General features: G+C 48.4%; 1 protein-coding gene across 1 annotated transcript in view; it reads left to right on the plus strand.

Moving 5' to 3' along the window:
* LOC146863443 (uncharacterized) overlaps positions 1-19,912 on the plus strand; it is a 265,763-nt gene that overhangs the window by 148,565 nt on the left and 97,286 nt on the right. The gene's annotated exons all lie outside the window — the stretch shown is intronic.

Raw genomic sequence — 19,912 nt, forward strand, 5'->3', positions numbered from 1 at the left:
GGCTTGGCCTCCCCCACTATTTGGAGGTTCCTGGGTTGGATTTTAAAGGCGGCATTGCCTTTGAAGCTTCCCGCCCAGGAAGGACATCCTGTCCTGGAGGAGGTTTGAAGCACCTCCGCACAGAGCAGGCTTTGTCTGTCCTTTGAGAGCACTGGCTCCCACCCCATGAGGTCAGAAACATGTCTGGTGATGGCAGACTGGTAAAAATAAGCCAGAAACTACACCAGTGCTTGGTAGGCTTTCAGGGGACCATGTAAAAAAGTCTCTTGTGTGAATTTATAAATAAATATTCAACACTGTCATCAGTGAAATTTTATTAAGACAAGATGTGTGGTACCAAACATCTTAGAAATCTGTGAATCTATCTTGGAGCTAGGAACTCATGTTGACAGCTATCCTGTCCATATACTCTATATAGCATCGCGGTTCATTTACAGCATCACAGAATAGACTGGACATTGTAGGGGCATATCTGCTCATGCTAATATGCCCACACATAGGATATAGTGCCTTAGGGCTAAACGGCCTGCGGTAGGTGTGACTTACCTATACCTTACGCAGTGCATAGGAGGCATGGCACACAGGGATGTGTACAAAACCGTGATATCCCTGGGTCTAAAGAGCTACATAAAGCCCTGTAGCATCTATACCACAAGTAAAAGAAGGCTCAACCTACACAGGAAAGTCCTAACTTAAGGACGGAATCCCATCACTCACCGAAGTGACATGCTTCATCATCTGGGATCTCCTCCCGGCTGTAACTCCTAGTACAGCCGATGGCTACAACCCTCTCACTGTGAGAGAGGAGCACAGGGATGTTTTAATGTTGTTACTTATTAGGATATACCAAAATCCACCAGATGTAGAGTTACGTATATTATGTGAGTGATGAGCGCAGTGCAAAAAAGTGAAGTGTAAACGAAAACTAACTACCAAGAGAGAAATTATTTTATTAGATATCTCTTGATGTTAGATGGCGGTATCGTTTGGTTACCAATGTTCAGGATGGGCCAGTGTTTGCGTATGCTTTTCTGGATACCATTTGACAACGCACTGAATGTATTAATGCACGTTAGTCCAGGTGTATTGGGCTTAGGCGCTCTAGTTTCCAGAAGTGCCTCTCGGTTGTTGTTGGAGGCATGGTTCATGGACTGGCGTACCAGTTTTCTAGGGTATTTCCTTTCTTTCAATTGTTAGGAGAGTGATTCTGCGTGTTCAACAAATTTCTCTTTAGTAGAGCAATTTCGTCTGACACGGAGAAATTGCCCATATGGCAAATTAACACAGAGTGATTTAGGATGGTAACTACTATATAATAGTAGTGAGTTGCCTGCCATAGGTTTCCTATATAGTTCACTCTGTAGGCCAGCTGCAGTAGAGAAAATCCTTAAGTCAAGGAAAGGCAAGCTATCCTTGTAAAACTCCACTGTAAAGTGGAGAAAGGTGTTCCTAGAATTAAGCCATGCCTGGAACTCATAGAAGGTATTTTCTTCTCTTCTCCATACCACGGAAACATGGTCAATATACCTTTTCCATGTCAAAATTCGCTCATGGAAAGGATTGACAGTTTTTAACACATGTTCCTGTTCGAACAGATGGTCATAGAGATTGGCCAGACTGGGCACAAAAGCACTGCCCATCGAGGTCCCAGATGTTTGTAACTATGTGGTATCTTCGATTTTGAAACAATTCTCTTTCATTGCTACCCTAGTGCACTCCATGATGAAGTTCACAGGAGTGATGGAGTCTGGATCCTGATTCCCAAGAAGCAGTCTAATGGCATCCGAGGTCTCATCTTGGGGGATGCACGTATATAAAGACTCAACATCAAAACTGACCAAATAATCAGTAGTAGTATTGAATTCAATCTGTGGTATCATCCGGAAATGAAATTAAATTGAAATTAAATATTTATAAAGCGCGCGGATACTCACACGGAGTGTCCCGGCGCTAATCTCGTGGCAGGAAAACCTCAGCACATACTAACCCCGCCTTTAGTTAATGTTGGAGCAGCCATGTTGTTTCCTAAAAGACAGCAGGTCCTGTGCTTGCCTCAAATAAAGGGGTAGTTCATTCCATAAACGCGCAGCATGTACCTGAAACGACCTTCCTCCAACCCGAGATTTTATGAACTTGGGGATCACCATGAACGATTGCTTAGAGGATCTAAGGGCCCGTCGTTTCTGGTAACATTGGATCCTGTTCCTCAGGTACACCGAGCCCGTATCGTGGAAAGCCCGATAGGCAAGAACTAAGACCTTAAACTGAACCCTTTCCCTCACCGGGAGCCAATGAAGGGTTTCCAGGAGGGGTGACATACGAGTTCTGGTGCTTACTCTGAGAATAGCTCTGGCCGCAGCGTTCTGCACAACCTGCAGCCGATTGAGCAAGTACTCAGGCAGCCCCAGATACAGGATGTTCACATAGTCCAGCCTTGATGTAATCAGGGCTTGCACAACGATCTTGCGGGATTCTAACAGTACGAGAGGAAGGAAGTTCTTCACCATTCTTATCAAGCCGAAACAGGTGCCGGCGACCGACTGAATTTGGGCTTTCATCGTAAGGCTCGAGTCCAGCTTAACTCCTAGATTTTTGACCATGCTAACTGGGGCCAAAGGAGGAGACATATCACTGGGCCACCATTCAGTCCAGGCCTCGTTTGGGGAGCAACCGCAAAAAATTATTTCCGATTTTTCCGAGTTACATTTCAGTTGGTTCAATCGTAGCCACGAAAAGAACCTCCAGTGAGACATTCTTTTATCTCCTGTCCGCGAAAGCACGCTCCTTTATCATAAGTGAATAGGAGCTGCGTATTGTCGGCATAGGAGATAATCTTTGCTCCCTGACACTCAACTAAAAAAGCGAGAGGGGCGATATATATATTAAAGAGGGTAGGGCTCAGGATGGAGCCCTGCGGGACCCCTACTTGCATTGAGGTGATATTCTCTGAAAATGGCGGAGACCAGATTTCCTGTTGCCTCTCCGAAAGGAAAGAGGCAAACCATTTGTACACCGTACCCTCGTCCCTACACTCTGCCAATCTACGCAGAAGCGGGTCATGGGGCACAGTGTTAAAGGCCGCAGAAAGATCCAGCTGTATCAAGACAGCGCTTCCCCCTTTATCCAGTTGAACTTTGATGCTTTCAGAAACCTCCAGTAAGGCTGTTCCTGTACTGAGAGAGGCTCTGAAGCCCGACTGGCTCTCGTACAGCGCATGGTTACCTTCAATGAAGTCTGTTAGTACGAAGTTAACGTACTTCTCCAAGGCCTTTGAATAAAAAGGCAGCAGGGAGATAGGCCTGTAGTTAGATGCGATCATAGGCTCAGCTGAAGGCTTTTTCAACAACGGAATAATTTTAGCCCTCTTCCAGCAACTCGGTACTATTCCACATCTAAGGGAAGAGTTAAGGATTGAATTAATTGCTGGGTTTAGGGGTTCCGCAAACTTCTTCAGAATCCTAGCTGGGCAGGGGTCGGACGGAGAACCCGACTTCAGAGAGGACATATTGTCGAGAGATTTTTCTAGGGAGATGGGAGGGAAAAAGGAGAGTGCACCGCACGACCTCAGTGGCCGAACACCGAGCGGCAAATCCACTTCAGAAAGACCCGTAGGGGCAAAAGATTGTTGGATCAGATGGATCTTGTTGTGGAAAAAACCTGCCATCTGATGGACCCAGTTAAGGGTAGGGGTGAAGGTTTTGCGTACAGCACCAGGTGATGTAAAATCTTGAACAATTTTGAAAATTTTCTTTACTTTTATTCTCCGCCTCTTTTATTTTTAAGGTTAATTTTTTTTTTCTTGTCCACCCGGACATCGTTATAGTAGGCTTTCAAGGCTAGTTTGTAAATCATTCGGTCAGTGTGATTATATTTGATACGCCAGATTCTTTGTAGGCGCTTACAAGCGCTTCTGCGTTCCCTAAGTGTCGTTGTGAACCATGGTGTGGAGGCACGATTACTTGTGCCATTCCACCTTTTATGAGGGGCCAATACCCTCACCTGGTCCTCCAGCCATTGCTCCAAACCAGGAGCATCGATTTCTGGATCTCCGCTAACTGGAATCGGGTGCTTCCCAAGGGCATTCTCTATGCTGTCACATGTAACCTTATTAAAGGATCTAAAAATAACAGGGTGGAAACAATAATAGGAGACAATGCTTATATTTCATTGAGATGAAGGATGTGACATAAGTGAGCGACTCAGTGAACGCGCCCACCGGACCTGGTGGCCTATACACCAGGATGCCCGTAATGGATTGGTGCTCCGATATAGTTAACACAAAACTGAGGCTTTCCGCTTCGGCGATATCCTGGACCAGGAGGGTGGCGCAGGACAGAGATGCTTTAAAAATAATACCAAAGAACCACAGTTACACCCAGGGTCTGGCCCGGGGAGGGAACTAGAGGCGTTAGGGCACTAGAAATCGGTCAGCCTCCAACCAAAGCTATGAACCACAGAAAGGACCGTTTCTAGTTGTATATAAGAGATGCCCAAACTAGTGGGGGCAAATCACAAAAATTGACGGACTGGCATCACACACCACCAGGTGTCATGCTTCATCATCTGCCAGTCCTCGCCCTCTAAAAACCGCGTTTGATAGAGGGCGGGCATGCACCTGGAGACAGGGATGCACTTCTAAACTAAGTGGGGGCCCAAACAAAAAAAGGAGTGAGTGAATTTAAAAACCATCATAGTATGCTTGAACGATTTTTTATTCAATGGGGTTACTATGTTGGATTAAAATATATAAGTGCGGTGAGTGGGGACCTTATGATCCCGTCGCCGCTGTGAATTAGTGATTGTTAAGAGGGGGTCAACATGTTTCTGCCTGTATTGTCCACTTGGGTACGTGGCATTCGTCAGGACCTTAGATATTGGGCTCCAATCTTACCACTGGGAGTGTAGGCCTATAGCCAGCTGCCACCTGTTTAGAGAAACCCTATTGAAAAACCTATTTGCCCCATGGGAGGGGTAGGGGGGGAAGTCCCTGTAGCCACATTAGTTCAAGGTGTACTCCCCGCTAGAAAACCTAGCGCTGCATGCGTCCAGCCTCCTCCCCGGTCACCGAGGAGGAGCCCAATATCCAAGGTCCTGACGAATGCCACGTACCCAAGTGGACAATACAGGCAGAAACATGTTGACCCCCTCTTAACAATCACTAATTCACAGCGGCGACGGGATGATAAGGTCCCCACTCACCGCACTTATATATTTTAATCCCACAGAGTAACCCCATTGAATAAAAAATCGTTCAGGCATACTATGATGGTTTTTAAATTCACTCACTCCTTTTTTGTTTGGGCCCCCACTTAGTTTAGAAGTGCATCCCTGTCTCCAGGTGCATGCCCGCCCTCTATCAAACGCGGTTTTTAGAGGGCGAGGACTGGCAGATGATGAAGCATGACACCTGGTGGTGTGTGATGCCAGTCCGTTAATTTTTGTGATTTGCCCCCACTAGTTAGGGCATCTCTTATATACAACATCAAAAATAATACCCACACCACCCCCTTTTCCTACAGGACGATCCTTCCTCAGAAACTGATAGTCTAATGGAATAGCCCCTGCTATTGTTGGATTGTAGCCATCATTCAACCATGTCTCGGTTACAAACATGACATCAGGGCTAAATTCCACTAGTAGATCATATAATTGGGCTTCATGTTTTTTAATAGAGCGTGTATTATGGAGAAGGAACTTCAGAGGGACTTTCTCCCGGATCCAAAACTGGGTCCTGTCTTGCCATGATCGAGCTACCACCCCTCGAATTTACACCAGAACGGTCCACTGCCCAATTGCACCTATGGTAGGCCGCCAGCGTCTCGCTCCCCCTAATCGCCCCAATCTGACAGCATCCCTTTACCTGACCTCTAATGTCCAGGAGTTCCACGTTGCTATAGACCAACGGCATCCCCTGTTGGGCCCGGACTCCGGCAGCATTTCCGGCTCCGGACTCCTCCAGGACGCTGACGGGCGCAGACAGACTTGCCTTAGGCGAGCCAATAAAACAAGACGCTGCGCGCTCGCGCAGCGTCTTGTTTTATCGGCGCCAGGTCTTAGCAACTAGACCGCGCTAGGAGTAAAGATGGCGGACTCGGGCACGTCAGTTACGTACTGATGTTCGAGTCCCCCAACCGCAAGGAGAATACAAAATACAAAGGTAGCCTCCGTTCCCCACAATTTCCCCTGCAGAGCACCACTATTCAATTAAATTTCCCCAGAACAGTTGTAGTCTTTAAAATGCCCCAGAAGCTCCAAATCCGTTTCCTCCAAACTAAAATTTTAAAAATGCCACTACCCCTACACCACACCAGCAGCAGTAGCAGGTTAGCAGGACATGCACTCAACAATTCCACACACACTGACGGCAGGCAAGTGCAGCGCTGTCAATTTCCAAATACGAGATCCTGAGAATATCAGTTGTGTTTTTGAGATATGTGGGCATCTCACTGACCATCGGGCGTAGAAAATGGTCCACAAAAGTGGAAAAGGGTTCTAGTGAAGGGTTCTAGTGAAGACCCTATGCCCGAGATAATCAGGCGTCCCGGTGGTGGTCTTTGTGGTCTATGTATCATTGGCAATACATAAAAGTACGGCATCACGGGATGCAAAGTGGTCAGGAAAATTGCTTCATTCATCATGATCCAACCCTCAGTCTTAGCTTCTTCCACAAGGCTATTGATCTTAGGTACAATTCTCTGAGAAGGATCAGATCTTAAAGGTTGGTAGAAGCGAATATCTCCCAATTGCCGCAGACATACGGCGCGGTATGATGGTGTATCCGTTACGACGATGGCCCCGCCGTTGTCAGCCGGCTTGATGAACATATCTCCTGCCAAAGTTTGTAGAGCCCTCCTCTCATTTGTTGGCAGATTATGAAAATACCAATTTTGAGAAGTGCTCAGGGAGTTGAGGTCATTAGTTACCGCTTCCTCGAACGTCAGAACTTGAGGCGGGACTGAATGAATAGGGGGATTGAAAGTAGAGCGAACTTTTAGACCTGAGTTGGTTGGCTCTATTTCCACATTGGTGGTATCTCTCTCTCTTTAAAGAAAAATTTAAAGCGTATCTTCCTGAAAAAATGTGCAAGTTCACATTGTGTCTGGAAAGGATCTCCTCCAAAACTAGGGACAAAACCTAGCCCTCTGTTCGGGACAGAATGTTCGTCAGATGTCAAGACACGATTACTGAGATCGACCACTAAACTGCTTCCGTGCTTGTCCCTGGTTGTGGTGTCACTTTTTTCTTGCTGCGTATACTCCTCGGTGATGGTGGAGGGCCCCTGTGCACCTGGGCCTGTTGGTTTCTTCGTCTTCCTCGAACGCCCTCGGCCATACCCTAAAAAAGGCTGATTAGTGTAGAATTGAGGATGGGGTTGAAAAGGCAACGCCTGTAGAGGAAAAGGCGGATTAGAGTAACCCCATGGTCCAGGGGGCCACCATTGTGTCTGTGGGGGGCCAAACGGTCCAACTCTCTGGTAAGATCTCCTACCACGCTCCTGATTTCTGTTCGATTGTCCTGGTTGATTAGATGAATCGGAGTCACTAGACCACTCGTCCGTGCCTGAAGGTGAATAGTTTAATCCGTAGCGTTTACCTTTCTTGTTGAACTCAGGTGGTAAGTAGTTGTCACCAACATATGGGTGCACATTCTCCATTGAGAAACGCGCAAAATCTTTCTTAAATTTCTGAATTTTTGTAGTCGAGATGAAATCTGAATTCTTTCGTAGTTTTATTAGATTCTTCATTGTTTTTTTTTTTTAATAGAGTAACCAAAATGACAGATTTAATCTGTGCAACAAGTGTCTGTATTTCAAGTAGTATGGTATGCGCAACGCGTTTGGCTGTGCTAATTATTAATATAATTATCAATATAAGCCAGTCACGTGTCCACTGATCCTGACAAAGCGGCACAACCACGCTGCTATCTTGGAGGAGGTCGGATTACCGCCACACAAGTGACTCACAGCGTGGGACACCGCAACTACCGAAACGCAGCCCGGTCCTGACCATCTTGGTGAGGGAAGGGCGGCCAGACTGCGACGTTGGGCCTGGGGCCCGTCGGACCCTGCCTGGGTGGCGCGGCTGCTCTCCATCCCGGAGGAGGTCGGATCCTGACCGCAATAAATTGGAGGGCAAGCAGAACTGAAGCACTCGGAAGCTTGATGTTTGACCTGCGGTGCCGTGAGGCCCAGAGGGGTGAGAGCTGCTGACGAGGGCTTGAGTGGACAAGGCCGTCCCTGCCCGGAAAACAAAGCACCCGGTGCCGGTGGAGCCCTTGGCGTTGCGGGACACTGGTAGGTGGAAGACCCCTCCCCTGCCTATCGGAGGAGGCCTACTGCATCGGGGGCCACTGGGGTCGAGGGACAGCTGTGGGACAGCTGGATTGCTGATGCGGCCTGTGGCAGATTTGACTGGGCCCACACGCGCCTCCAGGGGCACATGCCGATGTGGAGCAGGGCTGCGCCCTAGGAAAGCCAGATGAGTGAGGTGAAGCGAGGAGGATCTGGAAGCGGGACCCACTGGAAGCCAGTCCGGGAGGCCACATGCAGGCCGGTCTGACCTGTCTGACTGGTAGACCGAGGCATCCCTTAGTGAGAGAAGTACGGGGCCAGTGGGGGAACTGAGAAGCTGAGGAGGTGGGGCTAGGCCAATACTGAGGACTTATCCACACTAGAGCCCCGAGGTAAGCCACCAGTGGTGGAGAACGGAGCCAGGGTTGTGCTGAGGTGCCGAGACGAGGTGCCCGGGTGCGCTTCGTTGGTGGGTCTTGAGGTGCCGGTCCGCTTGCAGGGGTCCTGGAGGGGACATCTTGAGGAAGAATTGTGGGGCTAGCTACGAGGTCCATGCACAGAGGAGCAGACCCCTGGTGAGGTTGAAGATAACAGGTAGAGATACCCGAGGGGTTTCCCTGACGGGTAGGGTCCCATAGGATATTGTCCGACACTGCTGGCCGGTCACCATGGAGAAGGACAGTCACGAAGGCGTAATCTAAAAAAATATCGAACTATGCACAGCCCATATTACATGGCCCAGATGCTAGACAAGAGGACCCTGCACTGGGGAAGGGGGCATCAGAGGAAGCTGATGGGGATGCACCAGCGCTAAAGGATATAATCCAGGCCATTCAGTCGACCAGAGACGATATGGTCCAGAAGATTGACGCTGTGGCCGTAGACGTTAATTAATTGAGGTGTGACCTCCGGACAGAGTGACTGCCACAGAGAAAGACACAGAGGTCTTAAAGGAAGAAGTTAAAAACCTTAGTGCCACTGTGGTGGAACTGAAGCGACAAGTGATAAAGTTGGGTGAAAGGGTAGAGGACTCAAAAGGAAGGTCAAAGAGAGGGAACCTGAGATTTGTTAGGTTCCCTGAGAAAGCGTAGGGCCCCTCAGTGACACTGTTCCTGTAGGACTGGATAGTTCGTGAAATGGCTCCAAAGCAGTTGTCAAAGTTGTCAACGTTTTTCAGTATTGAACGAGCGCATAGAGAACATAGGCCCCCCCTAGACCTGGATCGCCTCCCCGAGCTATCATTGCGAAATTATTTAATTTCAGGGATAGGGATCTTCTCCTCCAGCTTTCCCGTAGTGGATGGCACTTCTTCTCAAAGGTCAATCCATATCAGTCTACCCCGATTACACCCAAAGAGTTCAGAAACAAAGAAAGACCTTTATTGCAGTCAAACGGAGGCTGAGAGACCTGAACTTTTATGTTCCCGGCGAAATTACGAGTGAAGAGTAGGGGTGGGCTGAATTTGCGAAATTCACTTTCGCAAATTATCGCAAAAATGTTAAAAATCTCCGCAAACATGCGGAAATATCGCGAAGATGCGAAAGTTTTTTTCCCGCCCGTTCGCGGTATTTTCTGCATGGTCGCGGCTCGCCAACTTACCCATGTGGTTGCTCGCGGGTGCGGCCATCTTGTTTTCAGTTGTCTCGCGGTGCATGATCGCGAGAAGAAAGACGTGATCGGGCGCGAACTGTCGCGAGACAGCGCAAAAGGCTACCAACAATCCAACATCTCATGGAGAACGCGACCGGATCGGGAAAACTTGTCGGCGAACGCGGGGATTCAGGTAAGGCGATCGCGCACACACGAGAATGTATTATTTTACAGCGCGAGCAAGAAACAAATTATCGCTAAGCTGCGGAATGCGGAAATTGTGACATTTTCGCGCTTTCCGCGGAACGCGAAAATGTCAAATTATCGCAATTTCCGCGACCGGAACGAAATTTTAGCCCAGGACTAGTGAAGAGTGAGGGCCGTGCCTTATTTTTTTTCTCTGCAGAGGAGGCGAGGGACTGGCTAGACACCAGGGCCCCAGAGGGAAGATGACTGCTACCCTCTACACTCTCCACTGGGACATCGTCTGCAAAATCACCCCTGAGGGGCTGAGGACAATCTACTCGACAGGTACAGCACAAGAGGATGATGAGCCTGGGCCGCATCGCTGTCCTCCAGGACGGTACATTACAGGCTTCAGTTTCAGAGATCGTGCCGGACTCGATGGACATTCTAGTCTGATCCAGAGACCCAGGCAGCGGCCAAGAATGAGCTCTGCACGCTGAACAATCGTGGAACAGTACAGATAAGTCCGTTATGAATATGTATCGTGAGGGGGTCCATGAGAGACTGGTTCGAGGATTTACTATTGGGGTTCCTACGAGAATCGTAACTTATTTCTTCTATCCACTCAGTCTAATTGGTCATTATTTACACTGCAAGCATGGGCAGCCGCTGGAGTAGCGATGCCCCCCCACCCGAGTGCAAGCCTGCCGAGGAAGCTTGAGAGCAATCTCATGCCCGACATAGCCATCTCTCTCGCACAGCGCCCGATAGTCGTTACCACCTGTATTTCAGCTAAAGTGAACTGGGCATCGGCCCTGGGAATGTTAAGCTGTTGTTGAAGTACTTACAGGGAGGGGGGGATGTATGGGGCGGTGTGTATTGTTTCTTCTATGGATCACAGGATACACATTGGAATTCATACTGCTGCCCATGGGGGAGGGGGAAGAGGGGAGTGGGTTTGTTCTTTGTTTGCAAAGAGGGGAGTGGGTTTGTTCTTTGTTTGCAAGTTTGTTCATTTGTTGGGGAATTTTTGGGGTCACACAGGATTACACCATGCCATGCAGTCCTCTAGGTCAACAAGACGGACTTACCGGGGGAGGAGGAACACTCTTTTGACACTTACTGCCACATCATCATGACAGTACAAACGCTGAAGGTTCTTAACCCCTTCCATGCTCATGAGCGTCGGTTGAGCTGTGCTCATGACGGAACCGTTCCGTCATGAGCCCGCCCGCGCAAGAAACGGTCAGCACCGCGGCGGAATTCGCGCCGCATGGAAGGGGTTAATGGGATGTTCGAGGATTTGCCAGCCTTGACAAATGCCTTTCTAAAGAGATACAGGATAGCAATTGTGGGGCTCCAAGAAATACACATATGGGGGAACACAATAGCAAGCTTACTGAAAAGATAGTGGGGTCAGATATATGCCACCTCATACTGATTTTACACGGGGGCACTGGTGTGGATGGTGGCGCGTGTCCTATTCCTACCCATCCAACATGTCCTGTACCCTGAAGGGCGGTACGTCCTTTTGTTTGGGAGGTGGGAAGGGAGGGAACTTTGTATTGTAAATGCCTATGCGCCTAACTCAGACTGCCCGACCTTTTTCCAGCAGTTCTAAAGGCTGCAACACTATATGTGGGTGCAGAGATTCTCCTCTTTGGAGACTTTAACTGCTTCTTTGATGGGGAATTGGATAGAGAGCCCCCTAGAGAGAACACCAAATCTCGCATGACTAGATCCCTTGCAGGCATCCTTCAAGGCATGCAGATACGAGATGAGTGGAGGGCACACAACCCCACTAAAAGAGTTTTCATTGTTTCACTCCCACAGCGAATACCTTTTCCCGAATTGACCACTGCAGCCGGTCTTTCTGCCACAACGGAGGGCATTTTAAATTTATCACGATATTTGTCCGACCATGCACCATTGCTACTGACCTTGACTAGGGGGCCGGGACAAGCTGCCATCCCACTACGGCGACTTCAGGCGGATGCACTCACGGACTCTTCATATGCACAGACTGTGGTGGAGGCCTTGCAACACTATTTTGGGGAGAACTGGGGATCAACATCCAATAGATCCACAGAATGGGAGGCCATGAAGGTTGTCATTAGGGGGGGTTGCATGAGGACCACGTATGTGGTCCAACATCAGCTTAGTACCAACATCGACTCCTTAGAAAAACTACTAAAGACCCTGAATGACACTCTGCACAGGGTTCCGGCCGATGTGGCAGAGTGGACGCGAGTACGTGTGGAGTTACTAGAGGCATGGTCCCGATTAGAGGAACACAGATATCACACTTATAGGCAGAGACTACATATGGAGGGGCATAGATCAGGAGAGCTCTTATCCCGATTACTTCGGATGGAGACAGAACACGCACCCGTGTTGCAGCTCTGCAATAGTATGGGGAACATGGTGCACACGCAGAACGCGATTCTGAAAGAATTCACGACGCACTTACTACAAACATGCTCGTCTGCCACCCAGCATAGGCAGCTTGCACTGCGGGACTTTCTTGATGGGCTAATGCTTCCCACCCTGGGGGAAGATGAAGTTGAGGCCCTAGGGGTGCCAATTTCTATGGAGGAAGGACTAGCTTCGATTAAGGAGCTGAAATCAGAGAAGTGCCCCAGGAGCGACGGACTCCCAGCAGAGTTTTATAAAACCTTCGACCCACACCTAGTGGAGCGCCTCCTTGAGGTATTTAACAAAGCCTTGGCCTGTAGGGTACTTCCTAACACCATGATGGAAGCACTAGTGCCCATGATCCTTAAGCCAGATAGAGATCCCCTTTCCCTTTATACGGCCATCTCCTTCATGAATATTGATGAGAAAATACTAAGTGGCGTGCTGGGGGCATGACTCTTGCCATATGTGACCCGACTAGTTCACTCAGACCAGGCCAGGTTTATTCCCGGTCGAAATATGATGCATAATTTGTTCAGATTCGCGCATATATGGCATGCACCAGACCTGCGGGAGGAGGGCTGGGCTCTGTGTCTCCTGGATACTGGATATCCAGCAGACCTTCGACTCTGTTGAATGGGTCTACATGTGGATGGTGTTGGATGGAATGGGGTTAGGGGAAATTTATATAGGGTGGCTGAAACTGCTCTGCACTAAACTGACGGCTTGCGTCTGCCTCCGGAATCAGGTGTCTGATAGCTTCGAGCTCCAGAGGGGTACCCGACAGGGTTGCCCCCTGTCACCACTTCTATTCGCCCTCGCGATGGAGGCCCTGGCGATCACCCTTAGAAATGAGATGGAGCAATGGGGGATACAGTTGGGAATTGCTGCCCACGTGGTGTCAATGTACACTGATGATACACTGGTGTACCTTTGGCATCCTGAAGAGGCAGTACCTGTGCTCTTTCAGAAGCTGACGGGCTTTGGGGAAAAATTGGGAATGTGCCTCAAACCGGGGAAGTCTAAGCTCTTCCCCATGGGAATCCCGGTGGACACGGAGGAGGGCGTTGCCCCTGGTGGGAATGCGATGGGTCAGGGAAGAAGTACGTTACCTTGGGCTAAGGCTAGTAGACACACAGGCTGCCTACCTGGAGCAAAATATGGGGAGTCGCGTGGAGGGCATCCGCAAATCGATTGAGTTCTGGCGAGACCTACCATTGTCTCTAATGGGCTGTGTTGCCCTGATAAAAAAGGTGATCCTTCCGCGCTGTTTGTATGTCATGCAGAATTCCCTTTATCGTATACCAGAAGAGTATTTACGGCTGCTAGACCGCCTGCTGGTGGACCTGCTGTGGGGATCCAAAAGGAAAAGGTTGAAATTAGACACACTACAGTGGACATAGGAACAGGGGAGATTGGAGGTCCCTCGCTGGACCTCTATTATGTGGCGACACAGCTTCAACATGCAATACACTGGCTGGACGAGAACGACAATTAAGAGAGGCGGTTACTGGAGGGCACCCACCCGGGGTCTCCCCTCCCTGACCTTCCTATGATGGGATCGAGGGTGTCCGAACGACTCCCGTACATTGTTAGACATGTTTCTGCTACCTGGGAGGATGCAATTAAAACCATGGTGAAATGGGTGCCTTATGCCCCGGATGCCCTGCTGTGGGCAGTAATACCATTTAAACGTATAAGTCACACCATGTTGATTTCCAAATGGACGGAGGGAGGCTGCCGCATGATGGGGGATTTATTCTTTGGTCAGCAGTTCCTCACTAGGGAGGAGGCGGAATCAGTGTTTGAGTTGGGCAGTGGGTAGTATCTCCAATACACGATAATCTCGGCAGTCGCCCACGAGTTGTGGCCAATGTTCCCACAGGAGCCGCCCACATGTGCTACTCTACAGGCTCTCTTGACATTGGCGGGGGGACATAGGCTAGTTTCCCACATCTACAGGGCACTAAGGGAGGACATAACTACGGACCCCTCCCAGTCCAAGCTAAATGGGATGCGCTGGCAGAGGAACCTTTAACAGACTCGGAATGGAAAAGGGTGCATGAGGGGGTCAAGCAAGTTAGCTCCAATACCAAATTTATACTCACCCAATTCAACCTTTCAATCAAACCTACCTGACTTCATTATTACTACACGAAATATATCCGGACCGCCCTGCCCACTGTCCCAAATGTGGTTATACCGATGACCATTTCTTACATATGACCAGGGACTGTCCAAATTGAAGCTATTCAGGGGGTCGGAGCTAGGCTGCCTGCGGGAAGTTACTGGGTGGACGCTGGCTTACTCCATCAAAGAGGTACTTCTGGGACTCCTCCCTAGACCTAAAGGGAGAATGCTTACGAGGAAATTTCTCCAGCTTGGGCTCGTGCTGGCCAAGCAGAGAATAGCAATCAGGTGGATGAGCACAACGCCCCCTAAGGTGGAGAGCTGGGCTAAAGACTCACAGGAATGGACAACAGTGGAACTAATCCACATGAGGCGAGTTCGGAGGGATGAAAAGTTGGAAAACAATGTGAGGTCCTGTTCTACCATGATCACAGAGGTCCTCATGGAGGGGGTACTCACCTCACATGGGATGGAGGGGAGTCGAGCTGACCCTGCCGGCTCAGGGATGGCAGTACCGTCTGGGAGCAACCGTAGTCCGAGAATGTAGTAGAAGCACCACAATAGCGAGACATAGTTGGAATTATGGTACATGGTATGGGGGGGGAGTTTCCTTCTCGTGACCCTGGGGGGTGGAGGAGGGACTTGTTACGTGTTAAAATGTTATGATTTATTTCCATGAGACACTGCTGTTTATGTCCGGACACAGTATTATGTTTCATTATTTCAAGCGCTCAGTTGTGTACACGTCCTATCCTTACAAGGAATGTATTAACAGTTCTGGTATAATCACCTGTGATGTGTAATTACTGTCATGATCTTATTGTGATTCTGGACGACCATCAATATATAATAAAAAATGTATTTAAAAAAAATTTAAAAAGTTAGCAGGGTTTAGTTCTAGGGTGATATTGCCATGGAAGGGCTCGCCTGCATGTTGTAACGGCGCACCCACATAGTTTTCCCCTCCTCTTTGAGGGTCTCTGGATTTTTCCTCCTTCCATTTGCATAAGTTTGGTAATTTATTTTCCCTTTGGTCGTTGGGGTTGATGACAGGTCGGCGTTGGTGCACTTTGTTGTTCGTGCGGCTACCTGTTTTTGAATTAGAACTTTGTTAACTGTTAATTCAGCTTAGTTACATATTCTCTGTTCTCAATGGTTTTGGCAAACCTGTATTTTACCATATGGGTGTGATCCCATCAACCTACCAGTCGCGATCTGGTGAGGTATTAGAAGGTGACCAAAGTTGGATATGTCTTTCCGTGATTAGGGGAGCAAGGGTGATTTTTATAAACATTATTAACGAGACAGATCTCATTTTTATAAGCTGTTGAGCCCCCCCCTGTCCTTTTAGAGTGGTTTCAGTCCTTTTCTGACATTTTGGCTCTGAGTAGGCAGATCAGTGTTGGGTATGTTGTGGAGTGGTTCCATGAGTTCACGGAGGGACAGCATTGTGACATTAGCAGGGGTTCTATGGGTGTCACTAGTTTTTCAAAAACACCTTGCATGGTGTGTGCATAAGAGCGCGGTTCCTGTGCAGCCCCTTCCCAAGGAATGTTCCTGCTTGGGGCTACCTGTTTTGATATCACCCCCAATTGTTTGCTGTATGTTGAGTTTTTCAGTCCTTGTACGTTCACTACATGAGTGTGGAAATATGGGAAGCGAGGGCGTTTTGCCGTTTGGTGTTGCTTATGTTTGCAACGTGCCCCGTAAACAAGTTTTTATGTTTGTGCATCTCCCTGTTCCCAGCACATGATCTATGTCTATGTAGGGGTATTTGTAGAGCGCACTGTTACTCCCAGGAGTGTCCTGGCGCTAACGGTAGAAAGGACAGCGGCGGGGAGGAGAAAGTAATTAACAAGAATAAAGCCAGGTTTTCAGTTTCTTTCGAAACAGAGGAGTTGATTCAATGTTTCTTAGGTGGAATGGCAATTTATTCCAGAGGACAGACCCAAGGTAGGAGAGAGCCTTGCCCCCAGTCCTCATCTTTCTAACACAGGGGATGTTTGCTAACAGCAGGTCAGATGAACTGAGAGTTCTACGTGGGGTATAGAAAGTGATTTTCCGATTGAGGTACTCTGGTCCGGTCCCATGTAGGGCTTTCAGGGTAACAAGTAAGGTCTTGAACATCACTCTCTTCCTTACTGGGAGCCAATGAAGGCTTTTCAAAAGATGGGACACATGTGTGTGGTGTGCTATGGGGCCCTCCCTTTTAACATCAGTTGCTTTGGCGTTGGCTGATCTTGACTCTGCCATTTTATCTGGCTTCTACTTTTTGGGCAATTTTTGGGTGGTTTTCTTGAGTCGCATAGTTCAATATTTCCCTTGCCCCGCGGTGAGAGGGTCTTGGCTGCTCTTTGGGCCCCACTGCGCCCTTTACCGCCCCGTGGAGTTGGAAGTCAGGGCAGACTATTTTCCTTCATTGTGCCTGCAAGGTTGGAGCAACGTCAGTGGACTTTTCTTGGAATGGAAGTGAGCCTGGAAGGGTTGTACTTGGTGCCCTGCATTCCATCTCGAACAGGGGTAGAGGCTTGGAAGCCTCCAACCCTGGCACCCCCCTCTTCCTCGGATCGCACCCCGCTTTTTATCAGTGTTTCTGGAGGGCCCGCTGTCCCTAGTTTTTGGCTTGGGTCTCTGGAGCTCTTCAGATTAGATGCAATCGTTGATTGGCTAACGAAATTGTTGCTCATCTTGTTGATCTCCAGAAGGGTGAAAGGTTGATTAAACCCTCAACTGGAGTCTTGAACTCCTCATCATGCTGAAGCATCTTTGCTTAGTGACTCACGCGGGTGGGGCCTGCGGAGTTTTAGGGTCTTATCATCCCAGGTTCAAGAAGAACATTGTTCTCGTCCCCGAGGATGGCTTCAATTATAACTGAAAGCGAGGCCTCCATTGATTTGAAGGCTTCTAGAGCATTTGGGGTGGGGGCTATCGAGACAACACGCCATGAAGGAAACACCAAGAATGATCATGCTGCCCGATAATGGGGTCCTTCAGGGTTGGTGATTGGAATGCGTCCTATTACACTTTGGCTGCAAGACCTGGGTGTCTGCCTTTTAAACAATTCTCTGATGCTGTTCCACCACCTCCTCAGACTCCCCTGCCCCCAGGGTGAGGACAGCGAACCCTGCCCTGGGTGATAAGCAGTAGAGCGGGCCTTGGTTTCTGTAGGCACCTTAGGTAACCTGATTATTTTGCTCTCCCGTAGGATTACTATGTCGTTCATGTGGACACCAGATCAACACAGACCCCAGCGGCCCTGAATTCATTCCTTGACACAAATTAAAAAAATTGTACCCCCTCAATGCCGCCTGTTAGTCCTTTCTGATCTGATACAATTTTTAGGCGTAGGGGAATTCTGCTGATCTTTATCATAGTATGTGAACTACTGGGGGTTAAGTCTCTGGGATTATTATTACCTGTCTTCGGTCTATTTACTGTCTTTCATGACTCTGTGGTTGCGTGAAGGCGCTACCTCCACACACTGTTGCCGCTTCTTGCTCGGGTCGTGGTGCAGGTCCCTGTTGTGCTGAGTTCCCTATCTCTGGTTGCTGCTGCCACGAGCTCGCCCAATTACTTGATCTCTGCTGCGGTTATGTGGCGAACAGCAGATCACCCTGTGACTGAGTGAGTGTATGATATGTTTTGATTACCTTGTGCTTAGTACTGAGGAGATACGTTAACCATATCCTGTCACGTGGGATTTTGTGGCACCTGCCCCTTATTCTCTAACCTATGCTGCTTTTGCTGCTCGTAGAATGTCTTTATCCGGCATGCCTCTACCAGGTGATCCTGCCTACGGTAATAGTAGCACACTCTAATGACTGGTTGCGGCCAGCCTTCCTGCCCTCCACTACCATAACCTGTTTGTGTTCCTGAACTGCCTTTTTGGAACCCTTTAAAGTTTTGCGGGAAAGCCCCTATTGTGACTAGTGACATCTGCACAACTACGGCCATCGCTGCTCCGTTGTTGGTATTTTTTTTCAAACTGTGCTGTACTGATTTTGCTGAGTCTCTTTGGGTCTGTTCCTACTTGTCTCTATCCTTTTCTTTCTTTTTCTTATAGGTGTGGAGTATATGAGCTTGTATTTCCTGCCACAGTTTGGTATCTAAACCAACTATGCTGTCCAGCCCGTTCTGTACCTCGATGGGAACACTTTCTTCAAAATATTATAAAAAAACTTGACTTATGGGTAGGTGTTGGCCCACGCACAGCTGTCTGGTTTCCTGTGCCCATCTTTCTCTCATTCTATTGAGGAAATCATTAATGCTTTCCTCTGGCTTCATGATCTCTGCCATTAGCCCTCTCCCATCCAGGAGGTCAGGAAATATTTCCCTGAGGGTGGTCCATATCTGCTGCATATGTGTATTAAATGCAGGCTCCTCATTCTGGGTATTTGTTTGCGGGATTGCTCTAATGTGAGTTTGAATGAACACCGTGTTTGCTGCTCCACAATTAGGCTGCTCGTTATGTCATCCATCACTAGATTGATACCTGCAGTGTTTTCCTCGAAGCATGTAATCCATTTCCCTGCCCCATCCAGCAATTACAGCAACTTTGTTCTCAACCCCTCTTTATCCATCTGGGCCCATGGCTCGTATATAATCCCCGCCGCACCCTTCTGCAGTAACTGGAACATTTTTATTCCAGGTGACTCTACAGGTTTCTCCTCAACATAGCGCTCCCATCTTGTGAGTCATTGCTGCATGTAGGGGAAATTCCAACTGGGGTTTCCTCCTTCATTACAGTGTATCCTGACTCCAAAGTGGTTCGAAAGCCTTCTCAACTCCTTAGATGGCATATTCCGCAATGGCAGGAAAGAAATGATTCCTTTTGTTATTTAACCCTCACACACCCTATTGGTATCATGCTTCATCATAGGGTTCACCATGACTCCTTAAGGTCATGGTGGGCTCGACCATATTTTAGGGAGCTCTTAGGAGATGTAGGCCAGGGGGACTTGAAGATAAAAATCCTACTGCACCGCCAGATATCCCTTTATTTGTGGTGATATAGTGGATATTGAAAATATGATATCGGGTCTTTATTGGAAGTTATGGTCCTAAGACCCTAAGAGACTGCCAACATGTTTCAGCCCAAAAGTGGGTGGCCAAAATTGGTCCTGGGCGTTTGTCAGGGCAAAATTCGAGATTTCCTCCCTGGTTTTTATCAAAAAGCAATGTTAGCTAACCCATATTTTAGTTTTTGAAGTTGCAGAAAGCTGCAACCTTCGTGAAAATGATTATATTTTGTGAAAAACAATCGCAATTGGGAGAATACTTATCTCCCTTCTTCCAGTTACG

This window comes from Triturus cristatus, chromosome 2_2 (assembly GCF_964204655.1).
Source record: "Triturus cristatus chromosome 2_2, aTriCri1.1, whole genome shotgun sequence".
Classification (NCBI taxonomy): domain Eukaryota; kingdom Metazoa; phylum Chordata; class Amphibia; order Caudata; family Salamandridae; genus Triturus; species Triturus cristatus.